Source organism: Vulpes lagopus, chromosome 3 (genome assembly GCF_018345385.1).
Source record: "Vulpes lagopus strain Blue_001 chromosome 3, ASM1834538v1, whole genome shotgun sequence".
Lineage (NCBI taxonomy): Eukaryota > Metazoa > Chordata > Mammalia > Carnivora > Canidae > Vulpes > Vulpes lagopus.
Window position 1 is genome coordinate 146,975,299 of NC_054826.1, and position 14,547 is coordinate 146,989,845.

The 14,547-nt window shown below is 37.3% G+C and overlaps 1 pseudogene; it reads right to left on the reverse strand.

Moving 5' to 3' along the window:
* Nucleotides 1-14,547, reverse strand: part of LOC121487153 — a 189,327-nt pseudogene that overhangs the window by 14,755 nt on the left and 160,025 nt on the right.

The window sequence follows — 14,547 nt, forward strand, 5'->3', positions numbered from 1 at the left end:
ATGTAAAGTGGGGAGAGCTCAGTTAAAATTGTTAAAATAAAAAAATAAACAGAAACCAGCTTTGCAAATGCCCCAAGTAGACAAAATCAGTCCAGTCACACAAATAAAGCTCAATTCAGGCTATTCTGTGAGATCAACCCAACCTGGGCCATTTCTTGTTCATGTCTTCAGAAACCATAAGCAAACATTTTCAGAGGTTGGTATGAGGTAACTCCTGACCAACTTCCTCTCTTAAGAGACAATCCCAACATTATCAGTCTTCTGTAGATGGGACATTTATGGGAAATCAGTCTCTCAGTCTTAAAGCTTTATTCTCCTGAAGGCACATGAGTAAGATTTCCCATTTTATATATTCTGGTTCCATTTTTGATTGAAATCTTTCACAATTTAAAAGACAATTTGCTGATAGTGTTAGGAAAAGGATATGGAAGTGCTACTCACTTCCTACTGTAGGGAAGCTAAGCTGGAGGTGAAAGTGGAAGTCTTCCAAGTGAACACAGCACAGTCGGTCTCTTTCTCAGTAGACAGGTTTCCGGTTGAACGAACTGCTATGAAATTACTTTCTAATAATCTAATTCGAAGCTTTTTGATTTTCTAATATCTCTCATTTGAGAAAAGTGGCATTTATAAATTACAAATGATCAAATAATGTTTGCTAATGCCACCAGAGGAGCTGATTGCCCAACTTCCTTTTGCAACACCTCCTACCTCCCCACCCTGGGCATCTGCCCAGTTCAATGGGCAAGGATAGCAGAGGTATCAACAAAGACAGAGTCGTGCGCTGAAAATAAGGTGGATCAGAGCCACAATCACTTTAAAAAACCTCACACTGTTATCCATCTGCCTCATTTTCCACAGGCTGTTCTATTAATGGAAGTTTACCAGTCATTTCCATTAAGAGGATTTCAGAGAGACGTCTACTTCCTCACCAACCTTGAGTGAACACACTGTGGCGTTACACTAAACATATTCATATGTGAATACATGTATAATTGTCAAATAATCTTTCATTGTTTTGCATCAACAGATTTTCCCATTAAGTCACATAAAGTCCAAATAGATAAGTAGGGGCATGGGGGTGTTAAATTTTGTCTTTCTTCTTTTCTAGATTGCTGTAGACATTTCTGGCAATCCGTGTTTTGGATTCCCCCGCGAAATTCTTTAGATTTATTTATGTGACAGCAGATGATCAAGAACCAGTTCCTGAAGCTGGAGATGCTCCACCCATTCGTCTCACGAGTCAGCCTTCGGCTGCCCTCTCCCTCCCACCTGTGTCTGCTCAGAGCAGGAAAGAAAGCACCTGTGCAGGCCCTGGGGTTCCTCCTCTTTGCTCTACATCCCCGGGGGTGGAGTTTTCCCGGCCTGCCTCCTTGCAGAGACCTGGCCCAAACCTGTTACTTCTTTCGTCTACCCTTCTCTTGTTATCACTTTTGGTTAAAAACCCTTTGCCCTTACGGTGCCTAAGGGGTGACATTATGTAGCTCTGCACATGCCACCATGCTTCTCGTGGCCTAATTATCCCCCCAAAAAGGCACAATTATTTTCACATGCCCAAAGTCCTCCCATGAAGATATTTTGTAGGCTAGGAATTTATTAGAATTCATATAATCATTCAGACCTTTCCATCCCACTTAGTAAAGCAATAAGGACGGCTTTCATTTCAGGAACTGGTAACAGACGTGATGGCCCGCAGTCTGGTGAAGAGTGTCAGGTGAGTGAATTCCATAGTGGAAAGCTCTAGCCTGCTTGGAGACTTAAAGGCCCAAGTCCACAGAGTCCTTTCTGTTCTTCATTCTCGCCTTGCTTTTACCCTCTGATTTTTGCTTTGCCATTTTATATGCCTGGGATGTTTTTAAGGGACGAAGGTGATGGACCGAGCATTGCGATTGAAGAATGTCAATGCTGAAAAGTTGAATTAAGTTTGTAAATTTATTGGATATTACTGTTTTCGAACAGGATTTTTTAAAAACCCAACTATTCAAAGCATTGCTTATTAACAGCAGTATTTCATACCTCCATGGCATTTCAGGAAGGATCCTCTTTATTTGGCAACAGGTTTCATAGGCTTTTCTTTTCCTTCCATGAATGGTCTAGTCCCTTAGGCAAGCATGACTCTTGGTTCTGCTCAGAAATTTGGCGAAAGGATACATTCCAACATCCACATTAATAGGTAAGTGGATTTTAGGCAGAACTGGTTTTGATCCAAACCCAAGATTGGAAGGAATCTCAATGGTCATCTAGTTTAATACCCATTCTAAGCGTTAGTTCTTTGTACAACATATTTGCTTAAGTTTTTTTTCTTTCAACCTCTATTCCTTCTCTCCCTTTTTTTCTGTGCAGATAAAGGAAAGGAAAGAGATAATGCAGGATTACAGCATTTTCAGATGATTCTGACTTTCAATTTTAATGGAGTTAAATTTATGTGGTTAAATCCTACTACAAAAGAAATTTTTACTTTTTGTAAAAATTATTAAAATAACTTTGTTTTGTAAAAGTAATGCACGCTCACTGTAAAAAAAATATAAAATATTGAAGAATAGAGAGAAGAAAAAAAAATTCCATCTTCTGTCACTCAAAGAAAACCACTAACATGTGATTTATTATTTCTAGATTTTTTGCTCTTTTATATAGTTATACATTTTAATTTTTATATAGTTGTGATCTATTTCTCCTGGGATATCATTTAGTTATGTTTTCCCCATGCAGTATGAGTATTTCTCTGTTTTATTTAAAACTCTTTGTAAGTCTCCTACTTGTTATATGTGTTCTCTTCCATTAGTGTGTCACAATCCAGTCAACTCTTTTTCCATAGTTGGACGTTTAAATTGCTTTCCTTAATTTGAGATAAATAATGCTTGGATGAGTATGAAAGCAAGATCTTAGAGATTGGGTTCTATATGTTATGTGGTGTATCACGCTATTATTTATCTTGTTTGGGGTAGTGGAAGCAATGAAGTAGTGAGATGATCAGCTCAAGAGGGGAAATGCATTCCTCTTGAGCAAAGGTAGTGGTTTCTGTGAATAGTGCAGTCAGCCTTAGTGACCCGAGAGCTCTGGGAGTTAGCCTGTATATGTTGTGGTGAAGTAAGCGAAGAACACCACTTGCCATTTTTAAAAAATGTGTATTTTGAGTTTCTCTGACTTAGGGTATGAATTTGGCAGCCTCTTCCTCGGAGAAGGAGACTTGCTTGACTGAAGAAGGAGGAAGAGGTTAGGTCTTCTCGGATTTAGGTTGGTAGCATGTGGCCCGCCTCGCTTGCCCTACTGTTTTCTGTGCTCCAAGCATTCTGTGGGTAAATAGAAGGCTTTGCCTTCTAGGGCTGTCAATCTGGCACCTTTCATCAGAACTAAATTCAGGTTAAAGAAAAAAGAAAAAAGAAACATAACCCACAAAGAAATTTGAGGGTGGGGGTAGGGGCTGAGGAACAGAAGGAAATAGCAGTAGTCTACCCTTTCATTTACATGACACACATTAACCGTAACAGAGAAGTTCCAAGAGAACTGTCTTGTTCTCTTGTCTCCAGGAGCCCATGTAGGGCGCTTTAATTGCCACATTTTCAAACCGATATAATGGTGGGGATGTCTTAGTAATTACCTTAATGAGATAACACCTTTCCTTCCCTCAACCTACTCATTATCACGCCTCTTGTTCAAATTTCAACTACAAAGAACTATACTTGTAAAAAAAAAAAAGTCTGAAATGTATTGTTCCAGGTCTCATACCCTTAAAATAATCACATTGCACATATCTTAAAAATCTGAAAGAAATAATACACATAGGCAATTCAAATATGTTAAAGGAAAGGCTTGAGATAAGTAAACTAAACATCTGGGTGCCCTTTAATTATTCTTGGTTGGATTCTTTATCTTGACCTATAGTGATGCTAAGGTGCCAAAGTGATGAATTTTAAGATGTTGGGCTGTGAAGACGTGCAGCTGCAACACTGATGGATTTAGGAAGGGATGGTAACAAGGTTAGCTGCATGTGAAGTGTGAATTGAGATTTTTGCAAAGAGACTGTGATTGCAGATGGGCATAATGTTGTACCCTTGCATGAAATCTTGCTATTATTGTATAATGGTCAGACAGAGTGTGAAATGACTTATTACTTTTCTTTTATTCTTTAATGAAGTTGGTTAGAGTAGCAGTACTACTGCTAGTCAATAGTGGTAAAGCGCACGCACAAAAAACTATATGACAGGTGCTGACATATTAAATATTTATTTAGTTTTGACTTTTTTCCCCTAATTTTCGTGAATATCCATATGCAAACACAAGCATCTCTTTATCTATATAGACCAATTTGCCTTGATTTGTGAATCTGCATTTACCCTTATTCTCCTGTATAAATATCTATACGAGGCTCCAATGTATATAAAGGATTGCAATGTCCGTGATAATTTCATAGCACTTTTAAGTGTTTGAAAATGCTGTCATGCTTTGGAGCTGATTTCTACATGGAATTCAGGTTTGAAAACTCTGTTTGGAGTTCTGTGGGTAACATGAAATACCAGTTTATCCTGTGGTGACTAGATATGCTTTATGGAACAAAACATAATAAAAACCCATTTTGAGGCACACTTTCTTAACATGTTGAGTTATGGGGGAGATCAAATCACAGGTCTTCTGTTTTGTAATATAGAGTACATCTCTTTCATTATATCACAAGCCCATAATGTAAATGTTTCTTTACATACCAATATCAGAATCACAAAAAGATAATACCTTAGGCTTTACAGGTCAAAGGGAAATAATGCTGTGATGTTAAAAACAAAACATGGCAAATAAAAACCCCTCTCCCTCTGTAGTCAGTCTTCTGGTTCCAGTTGCTTGTGTTAGAAATACTAAGAAATATGCATTTAAAGGAAAATTTGGGGGGCAACTGGCTGGCTGGCTCAGTCGGTAGAGCATGCGACTCTTGATCTCAGGATTGTGAGTTCAAGTCCCATGTTGGCTGTAAATCTTACTTAAAAAACATTTTGGTTTTGGAGATGAGGGATTTTATTCATTATAGAATGTTTTAATATGATCTATAAGATTCATAATAATTCTTTTTTAAAATTTTATTTAAATTCAGTTAATTAAAATATTTTTAAAAAAACTAAATTCAGTTAATTAACATATAGTGTATTGTTTCAGATGTAGAGTTTAGTGGTTCATCAGTTGCATATAACACCCAGTACTCATTACATCAAGTGCCTACCTTAATACCCATTACCCAGTTACCCCATGCCCCGATAGTAATTCTTTTTAATGTTTTTTAAAAATATTTTATTTATTTATTTGGTAGAAAGTGAGAGAGTACAAGCAGGGGGAGTGGGAGAGGGAGAGGGAAAAGCAGGCTCCCCGCTGAGCCAGGAGCCCAATGTGGGGCTCAGTCCCAGGACCCTGAGATCATGACCTGAGCTGAAGGCAGACACTTAACTGACTGAGCCACCCAGGCGCTCTGATAATTCTTTTTTTAAATTTAAATTTTGTTTTAGTTTTTATTGATAGGGAGAGGGAAAGCATGCATGCCCACGCATGAGTGGGGGAGAGGGGCTTAGGGAGAGAGAGTCCTAAGCAGGCTTGTACCCAGTACAGAGTCTGATGTGGGGCTTGATCTCACAACCCTGAGATCATGATGTGAGCTGAAATTAAGAGTCGGAAACTTAACTGATTGAGCCACCCAGGCACCCGATTCATAATAATTCTTTTTTTAAATAGATTTTTAAATTTATCTATTCATGAGAGACACAGAGGGAGAGGCAGAGACATAGACAGAGGGAGAAGCAGGCTCCTCGCATGGAGCTCTATGTGGGATTTGATCCCCGGACCTGGGATCACACCCTGAGCCAAAGGCAGACACGTGACTGTTGAACCACCCAGACGTCCCCCTAATAATTCTTAATGCAATGGTTTGATACCCTTGATATGAATAAGAAGTGTTTAGAAAAGACAGAAAAATATGTCTTTAATATATCCCCCTTAAATAGAAAATGTAACATTCTAAAAGAAAGCTTAAATAAATTTGTTTACATATTTCATATTGTTAAATAGTTAGACTCTGATATAATAAAAACTCTTGTTCTGTCTTTGGAATATACTGAGAGTCAAATGATGATCTTCAAAGCAAAGGAGGATCAGCCCTTAGATATAGAACATTTGGCCCTGAACAACATTTAGTCTTGTCCCTCAGCACAAATTTCTCGAACTTCCTTCCACCTATTCTCTGGCTCAACTTTGTTCTACAGGCAGAAAGAATTTCATAACTATGTAGTTCCTCATCACTCAAAAGATAGAATGACCGAATATTTATTTGGATGAAATCTGGGAATATAACATATATCATACCATTTTTTTAAAAAAGGATTTTATTTATTTATTTATTTTTAAATTTTTATTTATTTATGATAGTCACAGAGAGAGAGAGAGAGAGAGAGAGAGAGAGGCAGAGACACAGGTAGAGGGAGAAGCAGGCTCCATGCACCGGGAGCCCGACGTGGGACTCGATCCCGGGTCTCCAGGATCGCGCCCTGGGCCAAAGGCAGGCGCCAAACCGCTGCGCCGTTTATTTATTTATTTATTTATTTAGATTTTATTTATTTATGTATTTTTTTTTGTTTTTTGTTTTTTAATTTTTATTTATTTATGATAGTCACAGAAAGAGAGAGAGAGAGAGGCAGAGACACAGGCAGAGGGAGAAGCAGGCTCCATGCACTGGGAGCCTGATGTGGGATTCGATCCCGGGTCTCCAGGATCGCGCCCTGGGCCAAAGGCAGGCGCCAAACCGCTGCGCCACCCAGGGATCCCTATTTATGTATTTAACCGAGAAGCAGGGAGGGGTAGAAGGGGAGGGAAAGGAAGAGGGCGATCCCAAGAAGATTCCCTGCTGACCGTGGAGTCTCACGACCCTGAGATCGTGACCTGAACTGAAACCAAGAGTCGGACACTTAACCAGCTGAGCCACCCAGGTGCCCCTACATATATCATTAAGCTTTTTAAAAAATTTCTTTTTATGGACAAATCTTAGCTTTTGCTAGGAGTCTCTTGGAGTGACTGTAGTCTGAGACTAAGTGGAATGAGTGTTGGAGTTTCTCAAGATTGTCCTAAGGGTACGTATATAGTATGGAGCACTACGCATAGAGCAGAGCTTTGAAGCACTTGCACTTATGAGGTATCCTAACCCTATATGTTTGTGATATTAGTTTCAGGAAAGACATACACTCCCACTGCTTACGTAGTGACTTGGCCACATCTCTAGAAAACTCAACTTTTGGTTTTTGGCAACTGTAATTAGTGATCCTCTCTGTTCTATATTCCCTATTGAGAAGTACTGCGATTGGCTTGCAGTTTACTAATTACTTCTGTAATTTTATGAAGTTGAATCTGTGTAAGAGAATCCATTATGTGACATGGGTAGAAATCTGGTCCACTACCTTATCAATTTCATGTTTTTAAAAGATTGGCTGAGCTGCATCTGTTGCAACATTTTGGGAATTTCCTCTGCCTTAACACCAATGTTGTAAAACTCCGAATACTTCCTTATTAAGAAAAGGTTTCCTTTTACCATGAATACACAGTATGGACATAAACATTTATTTCAACTGATTTTTCCACTGATAGCTTTATCCTTGACGTTCCCTTTCTAATCCCATTCTAGCATGAGAGATACTGGCCTTTATGTTTGAAAGCCTCTTACATTGTGATAGAGGCTTCAGGCTGGCCGAAGAGTGGGAAAGCTTGATGAAAAAATGGAAGTCTTCAGGTAGCTGGGGCAATTAACTCAGGTCCAGTGATGGTGGAAAAAGGATTGGATGCAGCTTGCTACTGACCACTTGCTCTATCTGCCAGTTGTGCCAGGGCCCATGCTTCCATGGAAGAAGTGCACAGAGCCTCCAGCCACCTAATTATAGTTCCTGGATTTTGACAAGAGCCACTTGCCAACTTTACATTGGATTGGCCTAAATATTGGAATCTGAATTCTGCAGCCATACTGCACAAAACATTCATTGTAAAGAGAAATTTAATAAAACTTTGATTTGTGTTAAAACAAAAAGTTTGAAAGTGCTTGGTGGTAGTTTTCTTTAGTAAGATGAGAAATATTCCTTGTGGATTGGTCAGGGAATGATGAAACAAAAATATTCAAATTCTCAATTAAAGAAAAGTGTTATCACGTCTCTCTAAGTGCTGGTTTCTAAATTCTGGATTGTTGTCAAGACATCAATCTGTCGGTGCATTCACTTATCATAGCTAGTAAATTAGCATCTAACATTATCCTCAGTATGTGTCATATCTTTTTGTCTCCAATCCCTAGGTCAGGGCCTAGTATATAGTAGGGACTAAAAAAAAGTTTATACAATTGAATATGAAGTCATCGATTCATTAAAAACAGCATATCCAAGTGATATTTGCAAGCTGAAGTGTATTTCTTGAGGGGAAGAACCATGTCTGATCTTTCATTGTGCTTTGAGCACCCAGCATAATCACTTGAGAGTCCTGAGGGTGCAATGAATGTTTGTTGCCACTGTTGACTGTAGTGGTGATACAGTGCAAATTTTCAAAAATCCAATTTTAATTTTCAGGTGTTTTTTCACTGACAGCTTGTAGATATCAATAAGAAGAAAGCACCCAGTAAAATTGTACTAGTTATAGGACATCAGCTTATTCTTGAACTAATTGTACTTCCAGCCTACATTTTATTAAACCCCCCTTTTCATCATAGCTCCAAAGTAGTTACTTGACTCGCTAGACTTACCAGTTGTTGCTGACGATGTGTAGCAAGTAGAAAAGTGCACAGAATACTCCTCTCCCAACTCTTTTCTAAAAATGAGCTTTAATCGGGATAGGAGTAAACGCCAATGTCGGGAATTGACTCCACTTTCCATTGGATCCTATATTCTAAATTGTATTGGTAAGTGAATTCAGGCAGCTACATAAGCTAAGAAAAGGAATACGGAGACCTTTAGCCTATTAACAATATTCTTAACAAGGTAATGACAACTGGGAAAATAAATTGAGTTGGCAATTTAATAGGTATAATTCAAAGAGTAAACAGAAGCAGCTAAATTTCATGGTTAATAGTAGTACTATTGAAACAAGGCTGTACTGCTAATGAAAACAGTGACTTTCAAAATGAAGCTACGTTTAGCAACTATTTTTCACTAGAAGTATTTGGCATGATGTTTGGGCTCAAAATTACTATTCTGTATTGCTTAATGCACTGTTAACTGGAATCTGAAATGTGTGTGGCGGGAGAAAAGAGAAAACTGGTGCTTTTTCATGTAAGAACGCTCACATCTAGATTCTCTTTGTTTTTACTACACCCATATTTTAAGATGCTTGGAGAACAAAAGCATACCAATAGAGGAACATCTGTAAATCTTGTCAGGTATTATTTATGTATTATTATTTTGTTGGAAAAAAATGTGAAAATATGAAGAATTGGAAAACAGAACGGCTAAAATGAGGTATAATGAATCGCATATCAAAAACACACACAAGGGAATAACAATGTCATGACAACACATTTTCATTATTCTAAAAACAAATTCTGTCTGATGGTTAAAACCTATTAATTGGGTATTTTAGCTACTTACCAGAAGAATAAGACTGGAATAAGTAGCCTTTCCTTCTGAGGTATAATATGGATCTAGTGTTATTTTATTTGGTGATCTTCTGGTTCTCTTAAGCTACATATCTTATGGAAAGAGTGGAGAATATGTGGAAAGGATGTATTATTAATGTATTTCATATGTGGCTTCAGGTTTCCTAGATACTTTCACTAGCAAGGTATTTGAGGAAAAAATTGAAGAAACAAGTAGGAATGTTAGAGACATGATACCTATCCCTAGAGTACTACAATGATTCATAATTCACAAGAGAACAAGGCTCAAGTGGATCATACTTTTTATGGTACAAATGGGATTAATATTGCACGTCATGGATACAACATGTTTATAACAAAGAGGACCACATTTCAACTCCCTCCTACTGTGTTAAGAATTGGGAGAAACAGCATTGGAATATTTTTTAAGCTTCCAAATTAAAAAAAGACCAATGGTAGTTACTGTCAAAAGATGGAGATAATTTTAGAATTATTTTAGTTTTTTTCTTAGGGTGCTGAGATCTACTCACAATGGTGTAACATTGCTGTGATTCATATTTATTGCTGGTGAAACATTGCAATGTGTGATCACCTTTTCAGCTAAGAAATTGTCTTGCTGCCATATAAACTTCCAGACTATCTGTCTCTTGACTAAATTCTAACTCTAGGAATGAAGCAGTTCCTCAAATATTTATTTGCATGCATATTCTATTTTTTTTATTGGAGTTCAAGATCTAGCATAACACCCAGTGCTCATCCCGCCAAGTGCCCCCCTCGGCATGCACATCCTAGATACGTCTGTGAGACTTCCATACTTTTAAACCACTGTAGACTTGTGAGTTGTGGACAGCAAGGAACATGGCTGAGTAGATTACTGCATGAATACATGAATGGCATTTTAGTTTCTGGAGTCTTCTATACTTTCCATTCTGTATGTCAGTTCTTTCTTTCTTTCTTTCTTTCTTTCTTTCTTTCTTTCTTTCTTTCTTTCTTTCTTTCTTTCTTTCTCTTTCTTCTTTCTTTTCTTTCTTTACAAGAGAGTGAGCGAGAACATGCACACGCACGAGCAGAGGGAGAAAGAATCCTCAAGCAGACTCCCTACGGATTGTGGAGCCCAATGCAGGATTTGATCCCAAGTCCCTGAGATTATGACCTGAGCCAAAACCAAGAGCCAGTTGCTTAACCGACTGAGCCACCCAGAGGCCCTTCTCTGCTTTCTTTGACTTGTTTCCTGTCTCCTTCTGCTCTTTCTATTCTTTTTAAATCCATTTTACCTCCATGTAGTACTTTTGCCATTCTTTTGTATATGATATTTGATTGGTTGTCTGTTTTTCTCCTTAGACTGTAAGCCTTTTGAGGACATATAATACACATTTAAGAAATTCCCTCAGTGCCTGTCAGAGATGCTCAGTAAATGTTTATTGAGCTCCTGCAAACTAATATTCTTATTTTACAAGTTATGTATAAGGCTGTCAGGATTATTAAACTCTAGAGTAGAGATCTTTTTTCTTCTTAGTATCTATCTGCATATATAAATTTAAATTTCTAATTTATTTAATTTAGACATAATATGTAAAGGTGATTGGTTAGGATTATCAACACAATGCTGATGCATATAATATTAAATGTTTGGGAGGTCAGAGTCCCCTGTATAGCTTCTTATTTACCAACTGGGGACTGGTATTGTGGTTTGTGAATATTCTTCTCCAAAACATGAGACTAGAGATTAATCCTCTATTTCTTTTCTGTTGCAGCCAAGAAAGACTGGAGTATAGGACCTTAGAAAGGGAAATTGGAACTGTGAAATCTTATGAGCTAGGTCTTTTGTAAAAAAAAAAAAAATTCATAACACATATATGTATGTGTATTTATACAATACAAATGTATAAATAATATTCAATATATAATATATAATTATATATATTTATGGAGAGGGCAAGAAAGAGAAAGATGTCTCTCATTCATAGGCTTTGGGAAAACAAAATTTATCAGTGAAATGTCTAAGAAATATAAGCATTGGCATTCATCAACTATTTTGACTGTGTATTCTATTATGAAGTCATTTTTGGTATTTATTAAAATGCTCTCTTGGCTCCCAGTTTATTACTGGTTCATCTAATTTGAAGGGATAATTGGACAGCTCTGATAGATGAATATTAAAATGTGTCTGCTTTCCTTATACGTTCTGCTAGGGTTCCGTCCAGTGTTTCTCTGCAATGCCAAATGACCAGGGAATCTTGGCAAAGAGAGTCTCCAGGCTTTGGCAGTAGAGGATGGGCCTACATTTTCTCAACTGCCCAAATACTCTGTGACTTTTGGTCTCAGCAGGCATCTCCTTCTCTTCCATAGCAACAGTACATTTGGGGGATTACTGTTTGTTTTTTCTCCTACCTCCTGTGGGAGAATACCACTATTTCTAAGCTGGAATAAATCAGGTCACTGGCTAGAATTCAGGATGGCCCTGTTAGACGCTGTTTCTAGAGTTTGATACAGGCCTTCTTTTGGGGACAGAGGGGAAAACATAAGCAAATTAAAGATAATGTCAAGTTCAAGCTTGTATTTTCTTTTCCTGCTGAGGGTATGTGTAAGATATGACATTTCTCCTTTATGAAATAAACATAAATATAAGCAGTATGTCAAGAACTAGTCCTCAAACTTAAGATTATTTCCATGGAATACTATTTTATTAAACTGAAAATTTACAATGAATAAGGATCAGATACCGTAAATGGTACAAGACTACTTTTTTCTAGAGGACTTCACTGAAAGCATTTTATGGTACATGGATTGTTTTACTGTGAACATTCCCAGTGATTGGTACAAACTTTTGCCAATGAATGACAAATTTACATACACATCATGTCAGCCAGCAATATTTTGTGGCTTTAATTGTTTTAGCTTCAGGCATTCATGTCAAAATAGTGTTTAGTGTCCTGCAAGTTGCTCTGTTTCTTTGCAACGTTAAATTTATTCTGTAATTTGCCTGTTTTCTTTCTAATGCATTGTCCATTAAGTCCTTTAATAATTTATAATATAAGACGTATGATGCAACTTTAGCACATGCAACTTCTTTTTTAGAAGGTTCTCGGGTGTCAAGAAGACCAGAAGACCTGAAATGAATTTGCATGAAGTGTTTACTCCTACCTTATATCTCCGTTAAAGAGATCCTCTTATGTTGTTAAAGTTTTGTCTTAATGTAAAGCCTATTGTTTGTATTAATAGATATATAATATTATACTAATTTTAAATTTTAGGTAAAATAGAATTTTTTACTTTAAAAAACTCCAGGTGTGCAATAAAGAATCTATTAAAAGGAAATGGGTATTATTCTGGGTAGCCAAGTAATTTTAATATTAAAATTAATCTTATTCAGCAAAGTGTGAGAGAATGAATGAGACGAGAAAAAGTTATTTGTGACCATTTAGGTAAGCCAAGTTCAACAAAGACGTATCAGCACAGAAACATAATTTTTTTTTTTATGATAGTCACAGAGAGAGAGAGAGAGAGAGAGGCAGAGACACAGGCAAAGGGAGAAGCAGGCTCCATGCACTGGGAGCCCGACGTGGGATTCGATCCCGGGTCTCCAGGATCGCGCCTTGGGCCAAAGGCAGGCGCTAAACCGCTGCACCACCCAGGGATCCCCCAGAAACATAATCTTTGATGTGTCTTTGGTTGTTAAAGGTTTGAAGCATATTGAAAAAATAATTTTCAGCTTATATCTGAGGGTTACCATTTTTAAAAAGATTTATTTATTTAAGTAATACCTATACTCAGCGTTGGGCTCAAACTCATGACCCAAAGATCAAGAGTTGAACACTCTTCTGACTGAGCCAGGCACTCCCGAGTGTTAACATTTTTAATGGTCAGAATTTTACCTTATGTCCATTTGTAAAGAATGACCCTTTCTCAGTTCCTTTGTCTGATGGTGGGACTGCTATGTGCATGTATATTGTGTCTTAAGTATTAAAATAGCAAAACTAGCTAAATGTATAAAAGCTAAAGAATGTCAAACACTTCTTCTCTATTATTAATGCCATGTTCAAAGATAGCCTATTCTTTAGTTTTGGATCATTTAAAATAAGTTTCAAATGAATAACAATAACATATTCCTCAGTATATCGTCAATGTCTCCTTGCTCAAAGTAGTGTTAGAGTCTTAAAAGACCAAAAAGGGGTTATCTTTTCTGTTTTGAGTACTTATATTTGTAAAGATGGAAAGTTCTATTTAAAACATGAATAATGAAAATGTATATATTCACATGTTATAAAGTTACCTTTAATAGTATTCCCCTCTTGTGCCTTCGTCTAGTCACAAGGGTGTTTCTTCAGTGATTGTATTTATGATCAAATTCTCACAGTGCCCTTGGACAAGTTTAGCTATAATTTGGTTATTGGGCCTTTGTGATCCTTAAAACAGATTCAGACAATTCTATAACTGGTGTCTTAAGAATTTTGGAGCACTGCAGCAATTTCTAGTCCAATCTTACCTAATGATATGTTCAAAGCGTTTTATAACTTTTATTTTTTAAGATTGATTTGTGTGAGGTGGGGAGAGGGAGCAGAGAGCAGAAAGAAGGGAGACGAAGAGGGAAAGAATCCCAAGCAGACTCTGTGCTGAGTATAGAGCCTAATGGGCTCGATCTTATGACCCATGAGACCATGACCTGAGCCGAAATCAAGAGTCAGACTTTCAACCAACTGAGCCACCCCTGCACCCCAAGGCTTTTTATAACTTTGAACTCCTAGAGAAAAGTAGATTCTCTGATTAAATAATCTCCAGAGATATTTAACCCAAGGTTGATACCATCTGTTGATAGTTCCTCATATGGAAGGAACACTTCACACTTCAATGGTATTAGTGAATCAACCATAATATTTACTGTGGGATTTAAAAATAACATATGATGACACTATATTTGAAGTATTTGAGCACCTTGAAAATGCTTGCCTCGAATGGCTTTA